The 27,176-nt window shown below is 39.5% G+C and overlaps 1 protein-coding gene across 1 annotated transcript in view; it reads right to left on the bottom strand.

Moving 5' to 3' along the window:
• Nucleotides 1-26,467, bottom strand: part of PLEKHG1 (pleckstrin homology and RhoGEF domain containing G1) — a 123,992-nt gene extending 97,525 nt beyond the window's left edge. Inside the window, exon 1 of the mRNA XM_082049904.1 lies at nucleotides 26,395-26,467. The gene's annotated coding sequence lies outside the window, so the exon portion shown is untranslated. The remainder of the gene's footprint in view (nucleotides 1-26,394) is intronic.
• Nucleotides 26,468-27,176: the final 709 nt, after the last annotated feature.

The raw sequence follows: 27,176 nt of genomic DNA, 5'->3' as shown, positions 1-27,176 counted from the left end.
ATATACTCATTAACTAATTCTAAAACTTGGCAAGCTCACGTCCAACCCTCTGCACTCAATGATGCACTTCATGTTGTTTGTGAACATTGCACCACTTCATGAATCAAATGGCAGTTATACCGTGATTTACTAGCAAAGCTGATAGAAACTAGTTAATCACACAGTGCATTTGAACCAAGAAATCACATCAATAAATACAGTATTTACCTCTCTGATTCATCTCAAAAACCAAAAAAACACTTTCTGTAAATTCTACATTTTATATAAATCATTTCATACCAAAAATCCAGGGAGCTACATGTTTAAAATAATAAAACATGGATATCCATGTATTAATATTTGTTTTCTGGTTTTGATTTGTTTGAGTTGCACAGAATTGAAATAAACACACAAGTAAACTTCACCATGAAAACGCTCACAGAGTGACTCACTGGCACATTAATGACATGAAATTGGTAGTCTCAGAAATAATTTTAGGTTTCTTTATTGTCATTTTGTAGAAGTGCTAAATAGAACGAAGAAAAAAAAAATACTTTTTCTGGCCTTTTCTGCCTGAATTTTTATTTATGCAAGTTCAATTTTCCTTGTCTGAAGTAAGTCAATATTTCTTTCTACTTGACTTTCTAAAGAAGTGATAAACTTGCTTTTGTGTCATCAAAACTCAGTACTGGAAAGCATTACACTTATCCAAAAAATCTTTTTGCAAACTTTGGGATACTACTACTATTAATTTCAAGATCAATCATATAAAACCAGTCCTGTTAGACCCTTCCAAATACTCTTGCAATATAATTATTGGTACATCTTTAATTGTGTCTGCATCTTAGGCTCAGCTATTCCAGTAGTCTGTGTGGTACTTGGTATTTCTGAATTCATCGCTCAAAGCAGTTTCTTGCACTGCTACCTACAGCTTACTCCTCTGAGCACTCTTTCACAGAGTATCCCAGAAAGAGAACTTGAAATACATATGCATTCATAAATTCTGAATAAACACAGAATTTATTCTATCTACATTTCTTATTTGAGCACAACTCTTTAACAGTAGCCAAAACCACTCAGCTGTACGATCGTGCATTTTCACAGGCTATAATCGGCCAGGGCCACCCAAATGGGCATACTGGGAGGTCCTACTTCAAGAAATGTGTTGTTCCTTCTAACAGATTGGTTTGCCTTTAAAATTCTGAGCTGCTAAAAATTGCAGAGCAGCTTTAACGTTACAAAAAATGTAAGATCTCAGTTCCTTTAAACACAGGATCTAAATCAATAGCATGCTATAGCTGATTTCATGGGAAAATATTCAAACTTACAGCATATCAGTGACTTAAAAAATACTTTAAAAAAGCATGCTCAGGAAAAATATGGATTATTTGCATTTCACAGACAAATATAATCCTTGTCTCTTAAACTAACTGTACTTCACAATAAATAAATAAATAAATAAATAAATAAATAAATAAATAGGGTTACCAATTATTCAAAACAGCTATTAATCGAAGTATCACAATTTTCAATTTTAAAGTTTTGTGGAAAAAAATTTCATTGGAGAGAGGACTTCTGTTCCATTTTTTGTTCTCTCAGCAATTTTGTCACCATACTCTAAAAAAGCTTCAAGCAGCCTGAAAGAAACTATTGTTCATCATAAGACTGTTTGCAGTTGTAACTATGGAGTCTAACTATGTATTTATGTTGAACAATGATCATCATTAACCAAAATCTAACCTGAACCTTCTCCTTTGTGTAAAATCTCGCACCACTAGTCTACATCTGTTCCAAATAGCTGGAAGTGATCATAGTTAAGGAAGTTGGTTTGACTCCTTAAAAACCTCCTCAACATACAGTGCATTTCTTTCCTATTTTGCAGAGGCACAACTAGCATCAATATTAAGAACTGCTTCTGCTGTTCTTCTGCTGCCCCTTTATTCACGATCAAGAGAAGTACTCCTTTAAAATATTGCATTACATTTTTAATTGCAGCCTTTGGCAGACTAAACAGTCAGCACTTTATGAATACAGATCGATACATGTAAAACACGTAGCCCTGAAGTTCCACATTACAGACTATGCTGTTCACAGTAAAGCCATCTGCTGGTTCATTTTTAAGCAGTATTTGGATGAGTTCTTCCTGCTGTAATTAAAATATATACATATATATATATATGTATATATATATATATATAAAAGAGTGGGTAGGGAGAAGATGGATATTAGTAGTTTTCTTGACATAAAATATTTCGTAAGCAAACAAGGACACTTAGATGCCTGCACACAGCCTGGAGAGATTGTCGCACTTCTCATCCAAACAGTACCCGACATTGCCTTTCTGAGTGCAGAACCACTCACAGAACCCCCAAACCAGAACTCAGAAAGTCTCAAGTTGCACAATGAACTCCAGACTCCAAGGAAGGCTATGGCAAAATTCTTACCCACGTTAACACGACCAGAACTTGACATTCGGCCGCTAAATACTGCATATATCTTTGTCAGAGAATAAGGACATCCGCCCCAGATCTAGGTTTTGCCATTTGTTTGCCTGCAAAATCCCTTCTGGAGCAAATACATTGCTGCTCTGAACCCCACGAGAATAGCTTTGATCCCAGGTCACATAAACCATAAAAGCAAGTTTATATGCTAACACTAACACAATTCTTTCACATGAACCAAGAAATGACACTGAAAGAAATTCTAAATAACAAGGACAGAAAGGGCAGAAGTTACAAGGACACAAACCACTGTGTGCCATCAAGACTCATTGCTGCTGATATTCACCACCACCCCTCAGCCCTTCCAAGTAACATAGTGGTACCTGTTTAAAATTGAAGTGTTATTTCAAGTTAATATTTATTTCTTCAAGATTGCACAGAATTCTAATGGCTTCTTTCATTCCCTTCCAGCAGAGCTCTGGATGTGGGTGTGAGTTATGCCTTCCCTTCTCCAACAGTCCTCTCTCTTCGAAGTCTCACAAAAACCTCTCAGCCTTTTGTTTTTGTTTCTTTTCCTCTGGCACATCAACGCATACTGAAATGTTCCAATGTTGTTGGTTTGTTGTTTGGTGTGTTTTTTTTTTGTTTTGTTTTTGGGGTTTTTTTGGGGGGGGAGTTGTTGTTGTTGTTTTTTTGTTTTTGTAAGACACTATACATTTTGCTGATTTTCCCAAGAGATGCACCAAGAGATGAGCTGGTCCAAATGAGACCATCAGAGCTAGGTTGGCAAGAAGAAACAAAACTTCCTTTGTGCATTGTTTGCCCCATCAATTAAAATCTCAGTAACATCACTCTCTCTCCCAACCCCCTTCTTCAAAACAGCATAAATCTGCAGCATCCTCTGCCTGGTTTCTGGAGCCAATCATCCATATAGCAGCTGCAACTCAAAAAACCCTAACTTTTTCCTGTCAAGCAAAGACCAAATCACAGAATCCTTTTGTAACTTCCCTTCTGGTTTACTGTAATTCACTGTGTTTGAATGTGAAAAACATCATAAATGTTCTAGTATGAGGAATGAGCTGTCTGGCTCCTCTGTGGTTTAACTGCTGCACATACATCTGCTCTCTCCTCCAGTCTCTCCAATAGCTCTGAATCCATTCCCAGTGCTACCCAAGGCTTTGGTCATGGTTTTCCAAACCCACTACAGGATCAAGTTCAGCAGTTAATCACTGTCTTTCAGTCTGCAAGTCAAGACAGCGTATTTTTTACAAAGTAACACAGGATACCAGGTCTGGGAGGGAATATGACACTGTATCTTCACCTTCAAACTTCGTATAGAATGAACTTGAAAAGATGAGACATACTCTACATTGGGTCAGTGTCCAACCACGTTGCGGGACTCCTTACTTAACAACATAACGCTGCTACTACGCAAAGTGAAACAAAGAGGAGACCTTCCCCACAGAGTCTTCTGGGAGGAGAAAGAAGGATCAAAACATTGACTGACACTCTTGTGAAACAGAAGTTCAAAGCCTAAGCAGAAATAAGCCAGTTTTGATCGGTGAAATGTATGCATTAACTTCTGATGCATTAACTCTGTGCTGACCACAGCAGTTCATCAGCTCAGCAAAAGCAATAGCTATCAAACTCATTTCAAACTCACACGCAGATTGTATGATATTACTTAGTATAATTAACACTGTTATTTTTCTTCCTGCAAAAATGAACCATTAATGAGTATTTTTTAAAGTATCCTCTTTTAGACACACAACTTTGCTCAAGATCAGCCCTGCACTGCATATAATCACGTTGTCCTACAGAAAGCTGGAAGAAAACAACCCAATACTTCTCCTGCAGCAATAGGAAATCATGATAGCACTTCCCATGGTGACACACCTCTGAACCACAGAGACCCTCATTGCAGTGAGGCTCCGTGGGTGGCACCGTCTGTTCCATGCAGGGCCACACAGTGCTCCACTCGGGGGCAAGACCCAGCGCTTGTAGTGAAAACTGCTGAGCCCTCCTGGTCAGCGAGCCAAGCAAGTGCCACAAACCCTTCTAACTTTTAGGTATCTGAATAGTCCTGCTTACTGCTCAAGTCTTCATTCGGGATTGGATAGCCTGACAGTAAAGTCACTAAAGCACCTTTTGCTTATTTCAAAACTTTCTATCATCAGAATAATCCATAGTTCTTTTCTAAAGCACTGGGAATTTTTCAGAATACGTACACATATGTTGCTTCTCTTATGCCTTTGCACAGTGCAGTAATCTCAACAGCCCTTCCAGATCTTCGAAAAAGTTAAAACACGCCACATATGCAAACAAACAAACCAATCCATCAAAAGATTGTGTTTCGCTTACACACAGTAGGTTTGACACTTTAGACACCTTCTTCTTTTGAATCTAAGCTTGAGAAAATGGACAGACTTGGGTGAGGTGGCTCAGCACAGGCCATGCCTGACACACGCTGAAGAAGAGCAGGACAGTAGATCAGCCCCAAGATATTTAGCGCTTTACAAGCAAGCCCCAGCACAGACTGTACGAGTACAGCAGCAGCAAGTCATAGCTGCCGAGCATGGCTTTTTTATCCCCAGATACTGATGGCATGTACTCAAATCTACTCCCCAACAAGCAGGCAATTTATTCTACACAAACCATTTTTTGAGTGGTTTAAGGAATAACACCATGTTGTGCATTACAATTCATTACTCTGCAAAATTAACTAATAGCATAGTTTTCATTACTGAAATTTAAAAGATGGAGATTAAACATTTTAATTGAGCTTCCTGATTTCACTTTTTAGATGAGTTCTACTGTTAAGTAATAATTAGGACCACAAAAAGAAACTCAAATTTGAAACAAAATCATTTGAAAATAAAACCATTCAAATGCCTCAGCTCACACAAGAGCACACAGTTCAATATTTTCTTTACCAGAAGAGTTTCTTTCCAGTATCATGAAATTGTGACTCTTCGGTAATGAGAATACAAAGCACATGAAAGGGCATTATGCACATACACCAGCTACCGGGCTAAAGAGAATAAAGGATTTTAGGGTACAAGCCTTCACACTGCCAGAACAGTCAAACCCATATGTAGAACAATGACAGTTGCCAGGAGAGACCACATGACATGTAGCACCATTAAAGTTTTTCCTTGATGAATTCTCCAGTACTGTAAGAACTTATACACACTTTATAGGTGTGTCACCTCAGGGAGTTACAGCCAAATACAGGCCATTAGCTCTACAGCTGTGCTTCTGCTTTCCCCACCATTCACCCCTCTAACATACAGACTCCAGCTACGTGTCTTGACTTTGTGTTTTTGTTGGGGTTTTTTTTGTTTGTTTTTTTTTTGTTTGTTTTTGTTTTTGTTTTGTTTTGGTTTTTTGTTTTTTTGTTTTTTAATTTACATTTAGTATTTTCATTACTCACTAGCAACTGTCCTTCTTAAAACTTTCCTTATGAGAAAATATATCGTCTAAGAAAAACAACTGCAGACACGTTAGGAATCAATTTTCAATAGATTTAATTCTAGGAAGATGCACAACATAAACCTCGCCACTGGGCCAAAAATTCTGGCTTATTAAAAAAACCTTCCACAGCTGGATGTGAACCTGTCAAACTTCAGCAGTAACAAAAGTCGCTTTATAGTGCACATGGTTAAAGAAAGGAAACCAAATAAGAAAGAATTTCAGCAGTGTTGATCTCAGAATTACTCTGATTCCTTTTCAAATCTCTGAACTTTGCTACAACTAGGAAAGATGCTGATCTGGCTAATAAACTCTGGTGCAGATGCACACACGCAAAGCTTCCCTTTAATCTTTTCTACACTCAAGTCTCTGGTGTTCAGCAGCTGCAGCTTCAGATTCCTGATGAAGGGCAAGGGCTGCTGCTGCTGCTCCATGGCCCTCTAGAACACTAAACAAACAAACCACACAAGGGTAGCATCCTAATAGTCATTTTGTAATCCCACTTCTCTGTTAGACAGGAAAGAACAAACAAAATAAAAAAACCCTCTAGATTTGTGTGCCTGGCATACGCATTAATAATCAAGAACCCCTGATACCTACTTTCACAGGGTTTAAGTCTCCAGAAAACTGCTTTTCTATTACAGATGTTGTGTGATAGCACTTAAAGAGATATTCCACTACTTGCTTGGTGCCTTAGCTTAGGATATCACTACACACTGTTTTGGAAAAGGTCACTGTCATGCAAATTCATCGTTTCACCATAAGTTCAAGTACTGGAAAAAATAAAATAAAAACAGGCTGAGAGAAAGCAAAGCCCTTGTTAAAGCACAAGGATTCTAATCATAGCAAGCAAGCCAAATAGCAGTGGAAGTAAATTATAATACACAAAGCCTTAAATGAACTTAAATCCAGTCCTATGTGCTGAAAAAATATTACAGCTAAGGATAATGTTCCAATGGATTCCAACATATCTGAAGAATTCTGTTACTATGAGAGAAACATATTTACTGTGTCTGCATGTATTTCACCTTCTGAGATTTCCTTTTTGCACTTCCATTTCTGTTACAGGAAATTTCTTGACACTCATCTAAAGTTCACTAACACCATCACACTTACTTTATAGAAAAAGGGAAAAAACCTTGCCATCACTCATAAGGACATCTGATCAAGTATATGACGCAGGGTGGTCTCTCCTGAAATCACAGGATTGTGATAATAATGAAGGTTTTTCTGGGGTTTGTTTTAAATGAAAGTCTTAGAGCCCTCTTACCAGAAAACTCTTGATACGTTAAGGTCAGTAGAAAAGCAAAGATCTACAAGACAAACAAAATTTTTATGTATTTTCAATTTCTGTAAGGCCAGAGTCAAGACATTGAGATAAGGAACGAGGTCTTCCTAAACACACGTAACCAGTATGCAATGCAAACCTTGAAACCACATTCATGGACAACTTGACAAAGAGGTAAGGGGCATCCAAAAGCAAATACAGACTACACAACAGCCCAATGTTTTTTAAGAGTATAAATATAGACAAATCTATTTCAGAGTCAGCCATTTTAGGGATATATCTTCTCTACACTTAAATACATCTTTCACAAAGTCCCCTAAAAAGAAAAGAAAAAGAAAACCACAAAATGCTGCTCTGTATCCAATCAAAATCACAAGTTTATTCTCTCATGCACACATTTTTCAAGGAGCAACTCTTCCTCCAGTTTTGCTAACAACAGGGAAATTGGTACGCATCAAGTCCAGTTAGGCTGTTTTACCTCTTCTATAAAATGCTTGTAATATGTTTGTCTTTACTATATATTTTCAAATAAATAACTTTAGACCCCACTACGGAAAAAACCCACCGGACTTCCAAAAGATCATACTGATGAAAGACAAAAATGTCAGCACTGTCCAGGAAGTCCATTTACTTCGTTAAAAATTTTCCTAAACAACATTCGTTCCAAATAAACGAGAGGGAAAGATTTTTTTTCCCCTCAACTGTAAACTCTTTTGGAGAGCTGGAGAGAAAAAAAAAGAGATTAAAAAGGAATGTTTGGTTTGGCATTGCTGACGCTTAAGGGAAGCCTACTTAAAACCAGAAGAATGGATAATTATCACTTTACACGTGGATCCTTCATTGCCTTTCTCTTCATAACATACGGTGACTATGGCATGTTTTGCAAAGAAAGGAACTGGCACAGATTCACCACCAGGAGACAGGGTCCTATGAAGCCCATTTGTGTGTTTCACACAATTGCAATTTCCTGAGCAGGATATCACTGATTAAATGAGAGGTTTAGACAGGGGCTTTGTAATTATTAGCCTATCAATATTCAGTTGGCTTTTCCAGAAACAGAACAGCTAGCCAAAGTGCATTAAGTTACTTACAACACAGAGTTTTTTTCCACACAACCATCAGAAAAAGTCCATCCAACTTTTTGACTACAGTAAAGTGTGATTAATGAAGATTTCTGTGGTTTTGTTTTCATCACAGAGTACAGAACATTAGGAAGACAACACAGCAAATAATCATAGGAAAGTGAACAGTTACAGCCTTCTGAGCCCTGACATGTTCCAGTTGCCCAAACACTGAGCCTGGCTGCCCCCCCTTGCTCAGCCAGCTGACTGCTGGACCACTTCATGCTCCTCCAGCTTTTCCTTCTCCCCACTTTGAGGATGCGTACATCTGTGCGTACATATGGACAAAAAAGAGGAAGTTACTAACAGACTAACAGCACTGTGCACATTCACTTGTAATTTGTCCAAATGAACGGCCTCATAACTCAGATTGGGACATTTCCTGTAAAAACACTACATTATTTATCAAGTCACTTCAGAGCACAACTGTTGAAGCGTGGCTTGCAAACAACATATCTTCTAGAGCCAAAGTTGGCAGTTATCAACAGAACACTTTGACTAATGGTGATGGACAAGCCAGGGCCCTCTCACTATATATTAGCTATGAAAAATATGGCCCCAGTTCAGCAACTGCAAGCTTAGTCCCATTCACTTTTGTGGCATTGGAATGCATGAGCACACTGCAGAGGATTAGAGAAACTATGTAGTTTAAAATTATATTCATGCTTAATCTCTGGCAAATAATAATTTTTGTGTATACAGCCATTAATATAAATATATGCATACATATACACATACTATAATGAACGTGGAATACTAAATTAAATGCGACTAGAAAGAGAAAGGAAATATGACTTCACCCACCTATGATCAATACAAGTAGAGTGCCTAGGAAACTAAAACTGGTAAAAGGGAAATTACACACAGTAACAGTCTTTAACCTGCCACTATTTCAAAAGGAATCTGAATGACCATTCTTGACAAAGAAGCTGACAATCTGCTGAATGAACATTTCTTTTGGCTTAAAATGCAGTATTCTCCAGACAGGGAAACTCCCTCTGCAAGGCCATGAATGTACAAGTCTTCTATCACCAACAGGCTTTCTCAGAAAAATCTGGATTTATTACTAAACATTATGTCACCAAATGCAGACCTCTACTGGCCCCATGTGAGAACACCAGTTCCATTCAGACAAACAAACAACGGAAAAAACAAACAAACAAAACACACCACAAAACAAACAAAAAAACCACCAACCAAAAACACACACACAGGGAAAAAATAACACCACTTAAAAATGTTATAATTACAAAGGTGATTTGCTTCAGCTGAATGTTTTTCTTGTTTATACATCAGTCCAATAGACATGGTTTGAACAAATCATTTGTTTGTAAGTAACTCTCAGCAAATGTCTCCGCCATTGTGCATTTTCACAGGACCTCCATTCACCACCTCAGAAAATAAAACAAAGAAATAACTTAGATTTAACTTTCAAACACAGAAATAAGGAAATACCTATTTTTAATAAAATAGTCATCTGACATTACCTCATGACACCTTATAAAAGAGTATGCAACTGTTTAGACTCTTTTAGAGATTTGTGAGATGCTTGAAACAATTCTAGTAATTCATAGCTTGTGCTGAGAGATGCCTTTTTTCAGTGAGCTGTAGACTGTGTTTTGTAGCTTTTAGTAAGACAGGAGAAAATCACTCAAAATCCTTCAGTGCTTTAGATCAGAAGTTATTTCAAGGATAGTGATCATTAGGAAACATCATATTTGAATATAGGCTATTAAGGTGTAGCCAATAAAGGATTTCCATTAGCTTTACCTCAGAGCATAAAATGTGATGAGATTACAAAGCTTTTTAAAGTTCTACAGTAACAGACACTTTTCACCTAGAAAAGGAATTCAGATTCTCTCCACCTTCTCCACCTCAAAATGTTTTGCACTAGTGATGAAGATCACCTTTCCATTTTAAGCACACTGAACAGTGAAGCTTTTCTCCTTCTACACAGTTAGTAGAGAATCACAAACAAACCATGCATTCAGCAGTCATCCTTCCCTGCTCGAGCTGGGATGCCAGAATTACTGATAAAGGGATGTCTTTCTCCTTATCTACTCATAGAATTATTTAGGTTGGAAAAGGCCTTTAAGATCATAGAGCCCACCATAAACCTAACACTCAAGTCCACCACTAAACCATCTCTCTATTCCCACCATGTAAAACTTGAGTGAAAGATGCCTCACATGTACTTCAGCAATACTAGAAGAGGCATGAAGGGTGATGAAGTTTTCATTTCTATCCTGAAAAAGAAGGTCATGAAAAAGAGCAAACAGCTACTTAAAGGCATTCAGTTCTCCTTAAGTTAAGTTAAAACCAATGTAATCCCCGAAGTTATGTCAAGAAGTTTCAAAAGACATGTAAATATTATTCACTGCATTAGAAGCATAAAGGGATACAAAGAAATTAACTTCATAAATCACTGTATATGTAATACAGATGGGTATGTCTTTACGTAAACACAGAACATAAAGTCAGGCCACAGGAATATGACTGATAGCTCCTGAAGAACCTATTTTTAAGTAACAAATCTTTGTATTTCATTGGTCATTTGATCTAGTACTGGAAATCAATGCAAATAAGGACAGGGTGGGAGGGGGATCCCTGAATAGTCTTAACTAAAGTAAATATTCAAGGGGGTATTTCTCAAGTCAGTACCAAGAGCTTCAGTCAGTTTTCAAAGCCCTTTGAATTCTCAGAGCTAAGCCCAGTTAATTCAGATGAAAGTTCCTTTTCTTCCACTTTTAAGGGAAGAAACAGTTTAAGTGAACGTTCTGCAGAACTGCCTCCCAAGTTCAGTAATTGGGGAACAAACCTAAAGCACTGCCAACACACACAACTATCCATTTATAAACCTTAATGTTTTATTCAAATACTAAGTACTGATGCACTGAACCAAAAGACACAAAGGTATGCCAACAATGCTGTTCCAGGTTATGTAACTGCATCTTTGGAGGAACTGGGATTTTTACGTACCGTTCTTGCTGCCGAGATCCGACTTCGTGCTCTGAGGAGCGTGGGCACCCGGGGTGCATATTAATGATACCAAACCTCTGCTGAATCCAGCAAGAGCCAGGCTAGGCGAGGACACCACCTGGCCCTGCCTCTGCTCCGAAATGATGTCAGTCTATTCAGCAAGGCAACAGGAAAAAAAAAGTCCCTGCTGTATATCAAACACACACAAAGGGCCATGTGTATTACCACAAAAAGCAGGAAACCAGTCTGGCTCATCAGTAAATGAGATTCTGCAGCCTTCCAAGCCCTACTGCATTTAGGCAATAGGAATAGGTAGAGGAAGAAGCATTTGCTCCCTTGAGATTTGATGACAGTTACTCCATCTCTCTCCCATCCCTGTCACTGTCCTCACAGCCTGGGCATTATTCCTTGGGCTATCACCAAGCCACTATGCTTTTTGCCCCACGGTTGCCACTATGTGCTGACCCACCAGGGCATGTCAATTTATCAAGTGCCAAGCCACTTTCAAATTCTTCTCTTTCTTTAAAAAGAAGTTTTTATTCCACTTGGTTCCTAACACCCCCATTTTCCCTACAAAACAATCCAGAAATTAACTTTTAAAATAAATCACAGTATCACAGTATGTTTGGGATTGGAAGGGACCTCAGAAGATCATCTAGTCCAATCCCCCTGCTGGAGCAGGAACGCCTAGGTGAGGTCACACAGGAACATGTCCAGGCGGGTCTTGAATGTCTCCAGGGAGGGAGACTCCACAACCTCCCTGGGCAGCCTGTTCCAGTGCTCTGTCACCCTCACTGAGAAGAAGTTTTTTCTCAAATTTAAGTGGAACCTCTTGTGTTCCAGCTTGATCCCATTACCCCTTGTCCTATCATTGTTTGCCACCGAGAAGAGCCTGGCTACATCCTCGTGGCACTCACCCTTTATATATTTATAAGCATTAATAAGGTCACCCCTCAGTCTCCTCTTCTCCAAACTAAAGAGACCCAGCTCCCTCAGCCTTTCTTCATAAGGCAGGTGCTCCACTCCCTTAATCATCTTCGTTGCCCTACGCTGGACCCTCTCCAGCAGTTCCCTGTCCTTCTTGAACTGAGGGGCCCAGAACTGGACACAATATTCCAGATGGGGTCTCACCAGGGCAGAGTAGAGGGGAAGGAGGACCTCTCTCAATCTACTAACCACCCCCCTTGTAATACACCCCAGGATGCCATTGGCCTTCCTGGCCACAAGGGCACAGTGCTGGCTCATGGTCATCCTGTTGTCCACCAGGACCCCCAGGTCCCTTTCCCCTACACTGCTCTCTAATATGTAATTTCCCAACCTATACTGGAGCCTGGGGTTGTTCCTGCCCAGATGCAGGACTCTACACTTTCCCTTGTTAAATTTCATCAGGTTATTCCCCACCCAACTCTCCAGCCTGTCCAGGTCCCGCTGGATGGCAGCACAGCCTTCTGGCGTGTCAGCCACTCCTCCCAGCTTAGTGTCATCAGCAAACTTGCTGATAGTACACTCTATTCCCTCGTCTAAATCGTTAATGAATATATTGAATAATACTGGCCCCAGTACTGACCCCTAAGGCACTCCACTAGACACTGGCCTCCAACTAGACTCCGCACCATTGACTACCACTCTCCGGCTTCTCTCCTTAAGCCAGTTTGCAACCCACCTCACTACTCTATTGCCTAGACCACACCTCCTCAACTTAGCTGTGAGGATGCTGTGGGAGACTGTGTCAAAGGCTTTACTGAAGTCAAGGTAGACAACATCCACCGCTCTGCCATCGTCCATCCACCTTGTTACATTCTCATAAAAGGCTATGAGGTTGGTCAAGCATGACCTACCCTTGGTAAAGCCATGCTGACTGCCCCTAATAACCCTCTTATCCTTGATATGCCTTGAGATGGCACCAAGGATAAGTTGTTCCATCACTTTCCCAGGGATAGAGGTGAGGCTGACTGGTCTATAATTACCCGGGTCCTCCTTCTTGCCCTTTTTGAAGACTGGAGTGACGTTTGCTTTCCTCCAATCCTCAGGCACCTCTCCCGTTTCCCAAGACTTGGCAAAGATGATGGAGAGCGGTCCAGCAATGACTTCAGCCAGCTCCCTCAGCACCCGCGGATGCATCCCATTTGGACCCATGGATTTATGGATGTCCAGACTATTTAATTGCTCCCTAACCCAGTCCTCATCAACTAAAGCAAACTCCTCCATTGACCTGGCTTCATCCAGGGTCTCAGGGGTACAGGGCTCCCCAGGACAGCCTTCAGCAGAGTAGACAGAGACAAAGAAGGCATTCAGTAATTCTGCCTTCTCTGTATCTTCTGCCACCAGGGCACCAATCCCATTCATCAGTGGGCCTATGTTGCCTCTGGTATTAGTTTTATCTGCTATGTATTTGAAAAAGTTCTTTTTGCTGTCCTTGACCCCTCTCGCCAGCTGTAATTCTAAGGAGGCCTTGGCTATCCTAGTTGCCTTCCTACATCCTCTAACAGCAGCCTTATATTCCTCCCAAGTGGCCAGCCCCTGCTTCCATGACCTGTAAACTCTCCTCTTCTGCTTGAGCATACCCAACAGATCCCTATTCAACCACGCAGGCCTCCTGGCTCCCTTCCTTGACTTCCTACATGTGGGGATGCTCTGATCCTGAGCGTGGAAGAAGCAATCTCTGAATGCCACCCAGCTATCTTGGGCCCCTTTTCCTTCAAGCAGTCTTGCCCATGGGATTTCCCCCAGCAATTGCTTGAAAAGGCCAAAGTTAGCCCTGCTAAAGTCCAGGGTTGCAATTCTACTTGCTATTCTGTTCCTGCCACACAAGATGCTGAACTCCACCATCTCGTGGTCACTGCAACCCAGGTAGCCCTCAACCTTTACTGCTTTGACCAGACCCTCCTTGTTAGTGAGGATGAGATCCAGCAGTGCACCTCTCCTAGTCGGCTCCTCCACCATCTGCATGAGGAAGTTATCATCAATGCACTGGAGGAACCTCCTGGACTGTGGCTGGCTGGCTGAATGGTCCTTCCAGCAAACATCAGGGAAGTTAAAATCACCCACAACAACCAGGGCCTGTGACTGTGAGGCCACTCTCAGCTGCCCATAGAAGGCCTCATCAACTTCCTCAGCCTGATCTGGTGGCCTGTAATAGACGCCCACAACAGTGTCACCCCTGCCAGCCTGCCCCTTAATTCTGACCCATACACTCTCAACTTGCTCCTCATCTGCTCCTGGGCAGAATTTAGTACATTGTAGTTGCTCTCTCACATAGCGAGCAACTCCACCACCACACCTGGCTGGCCTGTCTTTCCTGAAAAGGGCATAGCCATCCATGACCACATTCCAGTCATGTGAACTGTCCCACCATGTTTCTGTAATTGCCACCAGATCATAATCTCCCGACCGAACACAGGATTCTAACTCCTCCTGCTTATTCCCCATGCTGCACGCATTGGTGTACAGGCATTTCAGGGAGCGAGCACACCGATTTCTCCCTAGGGGCATAGGAGGCCACCCAGTCCTCATCAGTTTTAGAATGCTGCCCCACTGGGACAAGCTCAGCTACAACCCCATCCCCCTTCGAGCCTAGTTTAAAGCTTTCCAAATGAGCCCAGCTAATTCCTGCCCCAAAATCCTTTTGCCCCTGCAAGATAAACCCTTCCCGCGTAACACTGTCCAGACTGGAGTCTTATAAAACCAACCATTATAAAAAAATCCAAAGCCCTGCCTGTAGCACCAGTCCTGGAGCCAACCATTTAGAGACTGAATTTTCCTATTCCATCCCACATCGTCACTTGAAGATGGAAGGAGTGAAGAAAAGATCACTTGAGCCCGAGTCTTTCACCATCCTTCCCAAGACCTTGAAATCATTCTTCATTCCCCTAAATCATTCTTCATTCCCCTAAATAATAGCAACACTGTAGAGTGAGCTTATGCCATGCAAGGAAGTAAAAAGCGCACAGCAGAGAAATGATGACTGAGGAGCAGATGTGCTCACACCAAATAAAAACTGACTGTTGATTCTCCCCATAGTGAAGACATTCACAGCACCGCTGGACCAACCTACAGATTCTCTGATACTGAATAACAGCTGAGCTCGTGCTGCAGAGTTTCATCGTTGGAAGCATGAAAGCTATACTTAAATCAATGCACTATACGCACCCAAAAAGCATTCCTGAGCACAAAGGTAAGCTATGACAGAAGAGCCCACATCAATCTTAGTCTCCAAAACAGAGGGCATGAAAAACACTTGGCAGTGATGGCTCAAATGGATCAGGGACTGAGCTGTGTCTGGAAACTGGCTGTGGAGAAGACTAGCCATAATTCCTCAAAATCATCCCAGCAAACATGGTCATCACAGACAATCTTCTTCCAGGCCTGGCAACATTCTTGGGTCCATCTGAATTTAATACAGGTATAACCATATAGGATTCCTCAGGCCACCTATGTCCACGAACTTTGCTGAAATGTTGTTTCAAGTATTTTTCTCTTAATTGAATATCATTACAAACTCCAAAGATTTAAAGAACACTCAATGTAGAGCCAGACATAGACACTCGTACACACTGGCATAAAAAGTAGAACAGGCAGTGAGGAGAGGGAAGAAAATTAAAAAAAAAAAAAAAAGAAGAAAGAAAAAGACAATCATAGTCTCTGGAGAGCAGAAAGCATAATTACATTCAACTGAACTACTCTTACATTATGCACATGCCACTGGAAGGGTTCACTTCTACCTTTCAGTCCTGTCCTTTAAAACAGATCGGATGTAAACCTTTCAAGCAGCAGCACCATTGTCTTTCTCTGTACCTGTGGACACCTTTCTCTGCAACATCTCAGCTCCTGTGTAGCCCAACAACTGGTGGCTGCCTCCTCCAGCTGTATCAGAGCGAGAAGTTTCCCACCAGGAGAGCTCAGAGGCAGTTGCCCAGCTCTCTTGTGGCAAGAAAATTCCTCTTATGGCCGTTCCAGACACAAGCCTGAAGTTTGGGCACCCCCATGACACTAGCCAGCTAACACCAGCATGAAAAGTAAAGCAGACCCTTAATGGAAGGGAGTTTTGTGTGGTTTGGGGGCTTTTGCAGGGTTTGATGTTTTCTTTTTAAATCAAACTCCAGTGTAGTTTAAGCAAAAGCCAGTGAAGTTTGGGAAGAAGATGCAATGAATCACAATTAGTACAAAACAAAGGCCAAATTTTCCAAAGCTGCTTAGTTATTTTAGAATCTACTCTAATTTCTGGAAAATAGGAACTCAGCATACTTAACAAAAGTAACTACAGCGTAGGTTGAAGTAACTGCCTAACTTCAAAATTATCTGTTATTTTTTAAAGTTTTGAGTGTCTTACACCTAAATATAGGAAAAGTTGCATCTGTCTTAAAACATGTATCCACGTAGTGCTTCTGTCAAATCATACTTATTTTTTGGCTTTATTTACCATTTGGCTTCATTTTGATCTGTGTCTAGAATTATTTTGTTGTTTTACAAAGTTAGCTCTCAGCAAAATTTACACACAAACTCAACTATTTGATTAATTCATTTATTACAAAAATTACTACTTAAAACAGATTACCTGTAACTACCAGACTAAAATCTCTGCAACTGAAGATTCAGCAAATTTCTCTAAGGAAATAAGTGAACTGATCCACTTCTCAGAACAGTACTTACAAAAACGTGATTTTCCTTTTCCAATTTAAGCACATATTAAAGCTGAAATACATAATAGAGTCCATTTCAACCACATGTTTTTGGGGCTTTTACTGCAGTTTTGTTCTTTTTTCCACCTTGCAAGACTCTATCAAAGGTCTATTTTAACTGATTCAGCAGAGTGCTATTTTGACAAGACTATAAGAAGATACCACGTGAAATAAAGATTTTCAAAATTTCAACCAAAAAAAAAAAGGAAAAAAAAAAGAAAAAAAAAAGAAAAAAAGTATTAGGAGAACACTAAAGCACCCTACAGATTCATTCAGAACTGGAAGGAGATGGCACATAGGTTTCCCTGTGCCTGATTATCAGGCAGTGGTTTACATCCTATTTTTCATCCAGGCTGCTTGCACTTGCCCCGGGAGGGCTGCGCTCCACTTATTCCCAAGTGTGATCCTGCTATTGTAGACTGCACTGAAAACCCTATATCCAAACAGCATGAATGAAGCACTAACACCCTTTCACTCATCAGATCAAAACACTGTGGACACTGCCATCTTCAAGGCATCTACCATAAACAGCATCTTTGGAAGTGCAGGTTTGCAATCCTAGATTAACATATAAGAATCACCAAGGCAAAATTATTTGTTTACTTTCAGTGGTAAAGATCAATGGCAGGAAGTACAATACTCTAGAGATAATAAAATATTTGTATTATATTTATATATAAATGTATATTTCCATTTTGGTTTCCACATACACAGAATGAAGTATGCATTTTTCTGTCAGTACTACCAATTCATTTTAAGGAAAATCCCCAGCTACTAAACTCATTTCCAGCAAGTATGCAGCTGGCTTGCATCACTCACTTTGAAGACCTATATGCAAGCAGGCAGGGAAGGAAATTACTCATGCAGGGGAATTTGGTACCTCCCCCGTTTATACAGTTATTTACACTACAGAATTTATTCAAGTATCTATATCCTTACATCTGACAAAGGTACAGATAAGACAAAATATGATTTGACAATATCAAGAAACATACACTACTCTCCATGTTGAAAGGCTGTAAAATGGCTTAATTACTGTTTCAGGCATTTAAACTACATCTTGCACTGCAACCGAGGTACACGGGATGAGTAGCAACAGGGACAAAGAGCTGGGGACTCATCTGATGATCACACATGCCCTGCTGCACCATGGCAGATGATGCACAACAGCACTCGTGCGGGGCTCCTCCCGTCCCCAGAGTGAAAAGCATTTGCGTTTTTTGTCTCAGCAATCTCTGGGGGGCAGGGGAATCAAATCAATCTGTTCCCAGGAAGGAAGAATAACTAGAAAACAGAAAATAACACTGAATGGTATATTTAGTGGGTAGGGATTTTATTAATTTCTTTTTGCACTGAGCACTCTCACTCCACTGGATGAGCAGTAAGCTTCTGCCCCTGGAAGACAGTCCTCTCTCACATACCAAAAAAAAACAACTCCACCAACCGAACTTTATAGATTCATCCAGCTTTTATTTCCTTGTTCAATGCATAGTAACAATATGGACATTAAGGTTAGCGCAAGCACGTTACCACAGGCGTCACTGTGTCTCTTGAAGTCTGCTGGACATTAACAACCCAGCAGATGGTCATTACTCCAAACTCCCCACCCTCCATCATCATTAATTCAGGAGCAAACTCATTTCAACGGGCTAGCTCCAATTCATAAAGAACTCATTGTCCTGGCCAAATTAATAGCTTTAGATCTCATATTACCAGATGTGCTTCAGAGAGACAATAACATTTTAAATTATAATGTGCTGTTTGAATCCACTTCAGTGTCATTTCTCATAAATATTGGTGTACGAAGCAAATCTTGAAACTATGAAACTATTGCCAAAATAAACACAGAAAACACTGTATTTTTGGTTTAGAGTCTAGACAGATTTGGCAAAAGCATCCTCAATTATCTTGCAGCCTACTTGATCAAAAGCTCTCTACTTCAAGACTAAAAGAGGCACATACTCTTTCGAAATACTTCACCCTGAAGATTAATAGACCCTCAGCACTGGCTCATCCAATAACGAGACAGGCAGTTATGGTGCCTATTACATAACACGATTTAGACCAATAATAAATAGGAAAAATTAAATTTGTAACACTTTGAAGTAGGTCTTAACTTCATTGCTGAGTCATTAGTAAGAGTTTTAATAAATGTTAAATGGGGAACAAAAAGGAAAAGAGAGAAACATTTGTAATTACTTGCATTACATTGTGTCTGACATTTGTCATACCATTTGCATTAAAACAAGAGAAGACTCTTTTCCATAGGAACAATTTATAAACATTAACATCAGTACACTAGAAACAGCTAGCAAACGTCTTTCCAACTTACAGAAAAATAAAAAGTAGAATTTTGAAAAAATCCATGTTCTTTGTGAGGAAGAGGTGGAGACTGTTGAAGGATTGTAATCCAGAAAAAAACAAACAAACAAACAACAACCCCCAAAACACCAGGGACAGAACTTTGCAAAGAGACAGTATTCATTTATTTCAGTTTTAAATTATACTGTTATTTTTCCATGAAACTGAACCACATTTTCTTACAATCCTGTATCTCGAAAACTTTTCTTGCTGATAGGTTAGTTGAAAACTGCTTGTGTGAAATGTTCTGTTTTCACTGAAATATTTCCAATGAAATATTTTTGTCTGAAAAATTCCTAACCACTTTAAAAATAATTTTTCAAGCGTAACATTTCATAAAGTCCAATGCCTTTCCTTAGTAGATATATGGTGGGTGTTTTTGTAAGAAATGTATTTTCACATGGAAGAAACAAATATAACAATTTTTATTTTAAGATCTTTTCTATTCTACCTTGAAAACAGGATTAGAAGCTACATCTCCAGTAATCTTTAACCTCCATTTCATCACAGGAGACTGTGACACCCAAATACAAAATATACAACTCTCTTTACTAAGTAACTTCACGTATCTAAATTATGTAGTAACCAAATATAATAATGCCTGGATTTACCCTCAAAGTACAGTTTACGGCCATAGTCGAAGGAAAGAAGTTAGGGCTGAAATGTCTGTGTGGGTGACAAATACACTCTTGGGAGGTGACAAGGGAGTGAGGGAAAAAGAATATTTCCTTTTTAAAAGGAAAACAAATAAAGGAAAATCATAGTTATGTCTCCTGTCAAGTTTCATACTGGTATAATTTTTAATTACAAATGAAATTCATGAATTGAGAACAAAACAGCATTTGATGCACTGAACTTAGGCAACTGAAGCTAAGTATGCAAAGTGGGGTTTTTTTGTGTGTGTATTGAATATTTTTTTCAAATTCCTACATAACGTAACTAATAAAAATATTTACTTTTACAAAGGGTCAAGTGGACAGAATATCATTCTCCCAGAAGGAAACCAGATATTTAGTATCTTCAAAGCAATGTCCATCTTGATAAAAGCAGTAGCTAATCTTTCTTTTAGAGGTTGAAGTTCTTGCTGAAGTTTCTTTTACTGAGCAGCTATGTCTCATGCTTTAACTAATATCTGCCTCAAGAAAAGAGGCAATTTTACATTTTTAATAGGATTTTGGTTTGTGCATATAATCATCCATGCACCAATACTCAAAAGAGCTGCCTTTGAGAATTTTGTAAAGCAATCTATAGTCCTGGTCCAAGTCACGTATTGCATCTTTAGCTCAGGATGAAAGAAGTCACATCTGTTCCCAAAGCCAGGATTCCACAATAAAAACATTTTAGAAAACATCTATATAGTAATTTGAATATGTTAGAGTCACACAAATATTCAAGTGCTTCTCATGAGTCATACAAGACATGCAGAATATTACATCAATGTAGTGCTCAGAACTACAGAAATCTCAAATTAACAATTTAGTATCCGTCTTAAAACTTGCCATAACACATTAAGAGATCCATAAAATGGAATTCACAAAGAACTGAGTAAATAGATTTCAACTGATTCTATGGGTTTTTCCTGTATTACTTGGCTAGTGCCATAACTAATATTTAGCTACAACATAATGCTTGCCAACAGATGCAAAGATAAGTCTGAAATTCTATAGGGACAGGCTAAATGCTTAAAAGGCTTTGGAAGCATGAACAGGGTCTCCGCATATCTCACTCAAAAAGCAGGAGGACTATTTAGTTACTTAAATTACCCTTAGACAAGCCCACCAAAAAAACATAAATAAATAAATAAACTAAAAGAAAAAGAAAAAAAGATTACCAGCTTTGCCACTAGAAAGAAGGGGCAGGGGGGAAATCACCCAATTTAAAATAGTTTTTATGGCACCTGTTTTTCCATATTCTGAAGTTTGATCTGATGAGGGAAAAGCAGCAATGGCAGAAGTTTAACTTTATCTATGCTGGATAATTACACAGCTGACTACTCCACATTGCCTAGAAATCTAAAGTGAAGGTGGAAATCAGATCAAAGGAAGGGTCACAGTTTTGGTGCCCATTTTGCCAACACCATTAGAGCATGCGTATCACTAGGGCATTAATTGCAGTATGATTCATTTAGTGTATCATGAATTTTGTATTCAGCAATGTTGATATTCACCTACAGCACAGTATATTCTTGCTCACTCTCCCATCTCTAGTGGCCATGTACAGTTGTTATTTGAAAAACCTGTCTAGCTTAATGAAGGCTGTAAGCTTCCAGCTAAACAGCATCTTACGGATATAAAGTTGTACATCTCAACACCTCCTTTGTTAAGTGATGGTGATGTTCTCTTAGGAGGCAGGGACAGGGCAGCTCTTGGGATAGCAAGTGACAAGAAAGGGCTGAAAAAAGGCCCGATTTTATCCGAAACCCTCAAAAAAAGAGGGCAGCACTCCTCAGTGCACTTAGTTAACCAGCTTCATCCAAGCTCAACATAAGCAGTATCAGTTTAAGTATCAAAATACTTAAGGCTGTATGGAAGCAGAATACTGGCACCTTGCTTACAAGCTGCAATTAAACATAATAAAAGCAAAAGGAAGGAACAAAGGACAAACTAAGTGGCAAGGACTCAGATTTCGAGAGCTCTTTCAATTAACGTTTTTCATGCACTTTGTGTGGCAAGAGAACAAAAAGTTTCCTGGTAAGCACACTCAGGGTTTGCATAGAGCGCATCCCCCTTTCACTCCATTCTTTATAATACAAGAGCCAGAGTGGAAAATAATTGGAAAAACTATGGCTGGTGTGATGCAGAGGACAAGCTGTGATACACTCCACTACCATCCCGTACCTATTTCACAGGCCTCTCTCAACCATTTCCTCAGACATGTCTTCCCCACTTCCAAATCCTCTTCTCTCGGGACAGACCTTTTCCTATAATTCATCATTCCTCTGTCCCCAAAACTTCCCCCTCTGCAGTCTGTGAAGCCAAGTATGGAGCGTCTCCTGGCCCCTACCCCAGCCCCTCTCCAGGAGGGCAGGAGCACAGCACTGGGCTCCCCAGTTATCCTGCAACACCTCCAGCAAAACATGTTCAAGCAGCTGATGGACCATGATGCCACAGACTTAGCAAATGCATCCTAGAAATTGTAGGGAAAGCTGCATGAATGTTTCAGCTCTGGGGTCCTTGGTATGAGTGCTATTTTGTTTCCCCCAGAGGAAGTCATTTTCAGTGTCATTTTGGAGTGTAATATGTACAATGCAGAGACTATACTATGGAGAGAAAACTCATGACCTACATCATGCAATCAAAACACTGTACAGCCCTGAAGTCTTTGCAATGTTGTCAGTTTGGGGTTTTTTGGGGTTGGTTTGTTCGGTGTTATTAATACTTTATTTGGAAAATATAACCAAGTCATTCTGTTCCAGTGTGCAACTTGTTTTTCTGTTCTGGCTACACCTGTGACAAAGGAACAATATTGTCACATGTCACCCATACTCCCTCTCTACTAACTAGTCCTGAACGGGGTGTGGGGGGAAAGTAACCTTCAAGACAGTTTCACTGCTGTACAGGATGTTCACCAGAAAACAACAGATGTGCTATAATCACTACTGCCCATTCATTTCCCTTCTGTCAAAAGAAAGCAGCGGTCATCAATTCAGAACCCCTATCTCCCAGACACAAAAGGAAGCGGACACTTCTCCTTGGTCATTTGACCATAACAATAGGGGATGGCAGTGGGAACGGGGGACCACTCTGAGCAAGCACAGGGGGAAGACAGGGGTGAGGGAGCTTGTCTTTTTGTAAACTTTTTTGATAGATAAGAATTTTTATTCAACACCTTAATATACGAATGTCTAAAAAAATAAATCTCTTTTCTGTAGATTACACAAAGTCCGAATTACATTATTCCTGAATTTGTCCAGACAATTCATGTAATCTTTTTCACAGCAGAAAATCCCAAACATGTGAACTGACAAGAGAATAAAGCAGCATCTGGAAAAGCTGTTTTATCCAGTCATAAAGCCTTTTAAAAATAGTTAGTACATTTAGACTAATGGTTTTATAGAAATTGTGATAAGTCTTGAGACTTCCAATATGCCATGGGCATAAGTAATTTGGATTAATATTTTTTAAAAGTCTAGTCATTTCTGTAGATCCTTCTGTTAAAGATCACATTCAGTGGTCATGTTCATCACTAAATTCGAATGACAGCTTTCATAAAATCAGCAACAACAGAAAACCCTAGAGATGCACTTTTTATTATGTCTGTGTCAGTCTGACTACAATCAGACACAAAGAGTTTGGGGGAAACCTATTAAAAATTGCTAGACTTCATTAAGGGATTAGGCGCTAATCTAGCATGCTAAATTAAATCCCGAATATTCCCATGTATATTAATGCAATTGCTCTAAGAACTTTGTAGGCACTTCCAACAATAGAAAAGCTTTTACAGGCCTTTAAACCACAACTGAACCCCTATTTTTGCACTGTACCCCTGCTCCATTGCATACCAAAAATAGAGCCGACTTACAGAAAAGCTCACATGTGGGCAGGCATCATTCCTCTCCACTCTCCCGCAGATTTGCAAGCCCTCATACCAGTAAAGATATGGCCTAAACAAAGCATTCAGTGATGCAGAGATGCTTGAGGAATTTTTTTTGTGTAGTGACTTTCAGTATAAACATACTGCATATTAAAACTCATCCTGAATTGTCAGAACAAAGTATTTTGATCTGATGTTTCCTTCTCTGCTACAACAGATGTAATGATTTTAAGAGCTGCTGAAGCTCATTTTCATTATTTCCAAAGATTGGTGTATTCTAAACACCAGCTTATTGAAACAATTAAAACCAGACACTGTTGTTATATAAGTCGAATGGATAATAGCAAAATATAAACGAATTTCATAAAATGTCTCCCCCAGCACACCCAAATATTCTTACAACCTCCAGGTTTAAGTCTGGCAAACAAAGGAAATTTGGCAAAATTACCAGTGGTTGTTGGGTACAGATTTAAATCTTTGAGGGACAGATGTTATCTTCCCAAACCATTAAGCTGTTCTTTTCACAGATTACTGCTCCTCATATTTTAGGTTTCTTCCTTTTTCCCATGAAATTAATTCCTTACTAAATGCACTTCATCTAGTCCTTGAATGCCTTATTCCATTGGTTGATTCATTCTCACACACTCTAGTTTTGTTGATACAACCATTTTCTGAAGCACTTCACAGTGAGCGTTTGTCTCTCCTGGAATCCTGGGAAATCCTCTGCCTCTTAGGACACGTGCACAAGCCATGTTATCTCAGCTTTCAGAAAAGAGGTTATTCAAGTCTGACGGTCTGGTTTAACTTTTCTGTTCATCATGAAAACACATTAAAATCACTGCAACTCAAAACCACATCTCAGCAGCACATTTGAAATTAAATGGAAATCAGGGGGCAGAAGGTATTTGTACAAGTAATTCACTTTCTAAGGTCACTAGGGAAATACTTCACATGCATTTGGATATGCACAAATTTCAGGCTAAATAAATAAAATTATTTGCTGTGTGAAACCCAGGAATGTACAGCCTCTCCACATTTGCGGACAAAAAAAAAATATTCTAGAAATTAACTATTAACAAATAACACAGACAACTAGTATACTGAATTTAGGTTACACCAATTATTTTTTTCTAATGTATGTACAACATGAAACCTTATCCAAATCTTTCTATTTTTAGAAAATACTGTAGAGAAATTTCTGGTCCTTCCTCTCAGCCTCTGCAAAATGGTTTCCTACTTACTGAGACTGTTCTCCCTTGGATCCAAGGGAAAATAAGATCTCACTAATGTTTGTCAGATGGAAGCTTCAACTGAATGCTATGCAATGCTGCTGGTGTCAGTCTGTTAAAGCTATGCAATCTCAAACACTGGATCTGACAAAGTTGCCATTTTCCTAAAATTTTATAAACATTTGAACACGATTGTTTCATCAGTACATACTACAAAATTATATTACAAGCCCCAATATTAGTAGGATAAATTAATAAATGTTATTAATTAGTGTTCTAACATAGGTTATTAGCATTCCCTCTGCAGGTCACAGAAGCCAGAGTGACAAATAACATACTTCTTTTTTTTTTTTTAATTTTAAACTAATCTATGCTACACTGGTTTCAGCATTAGCAGTGGAAGGAGTGAAGCAGGCGATAAGTCATCGAGCTTTTCCAAATAGCAGTGTCCATGCTCTTACTCACAAACCCATCACTGAATGCCTGCCTTCTTCAGAGAGAAGACAAGACTCTTTCGTGTTGGCACCAGAACTGAGGAGGAAAGGAGGGAGAAATAGACCTTGCCTAAAGCCCTCTTCTTATTTCATATTTTCTGTGGAGTCTCCTGCCAGCCGTATCATGAAGACTTCTGGAATATCCATTTGTTTTAGACAATCAAATAGCGAAAACAGTTATTACAATCAAGTTACATTTCCATGTCACCTAAATCTGCTTTTCCTATATTCTCAAGGTCCCCACGTCCCCCAAGACTTTCTGTTAGTGAGAGTACACAAACAAAATTAAACCTCTAAAACCATACATCATGAAAGATCAATTTCTTCTCAAAATGGCATAGAATAACATAGGAAATCTCAGGAGCACATAGAAGTCCCAGATGCCCCCAGCCCCATGGAGAGATCATTGTTTCTCCACGAAAGCAGCACTTCTACCTCCAAAAGGATGGAATCAAACAAACGAACAAAACTTCAGCTACAGATCTTTAGCAAAACTTCAGTTACAGAAAGAAGTGCTAAAACTGAAGACCTAACCTCCCCTAACTGCTTAGGTGTCCCATATTTTTAATTTGATTAGCATAAAACCCCATCCTCATCCATATGGAGAAAACCTACCACCTTGGATAACGAACATCTCAGGCCTCTACAGTACAGTGACCTATTGTGGATTTGCATAATAAGAAGTCTCATGGTTAAACTTTAGGTACATTCACTGAACACCAACACTAATCACCTCAGCCAGAGGCACAACAAACATGATCTCTTATTAAAAAAAAAGTGTAAATAATAATTTTAAAAATTTACCTGATAGACCACTCACCAAATAAATCACTGTTAGATTAGGCAAAGCGGAGTCTCCGTTCCTCTGCTCTGTTGAATCTCCGGCATTCTGCAGAAAGGAGGGTAGAAATTATGGAATTAGAGAAAGAATAAAAGGGAGCACAACTCTTCAGCTCAGTGGGAGGCCACCCTCACCCAGTTTCTACCCCCTAAGCCATGCTCGCTGCGCTGCCTGCCCATCCTGCCTTAAAAAGCAGCTGAATAAAACATAGCATGGGCTGAATCTGGTTCAGACAGGCTAAAAGGTTAGATTTTGAATAGGAATTAGACACTAATGTGATTCCGAAAATCCCATTAAGAGTCTTACCACCTCCGTGAGTGCCTACCTATGTATCTTTAAAAATCTAGATCAGATGGTTTGTCTATGGTTGCACTGTAAGTCTGTGGCAAAGCAAGGAAATGCTGTTGGGTTCCCAAGGTCTAAACCCCAAAAGCTTCAGGCCATGCTCCTTCTGGAAATTGTTAGTGCTGATCTGAATTATCTTTAATGCCTGGAAACCTCTATCCAACTGAACCCTCACTTTCCTGGTGAGCAACATAAGGACACATCTCTAGCCATTAAATCAGAGCCATGGGTCACTTTCTGAGATCTGTCTGGTATCTGCATCTGATCCAGATATTTTCACAAGGTGACCAAGCATGATAAATATAGAAATGAAAATATTTTCTCTTCTACCACTTGACAAAAAGCAGCTGTTTAGATACAATTGTAGTGCAGCTTTTTCTAGCAAAATTTATTAACCTGTCTTGAAGCCTAAAAAA

This window comes from Streptopelia decaocto (assembly GCF_964273445.1).
Source record: "Streptopelia decaocto genome assembly, chromosome: 3".
NCBI classification, from domain to species: domain Eukaryota; kingdom Metazoa; phylum Chordata; class Aves; order Columbiformes; family Columbidae; genus Streptopelia; species Streptopelia decaocto.
Note: the sequence above shows the minus strand (reverse complement) of the source record. Positions and strands in the feature narration are given on the sequence as shown.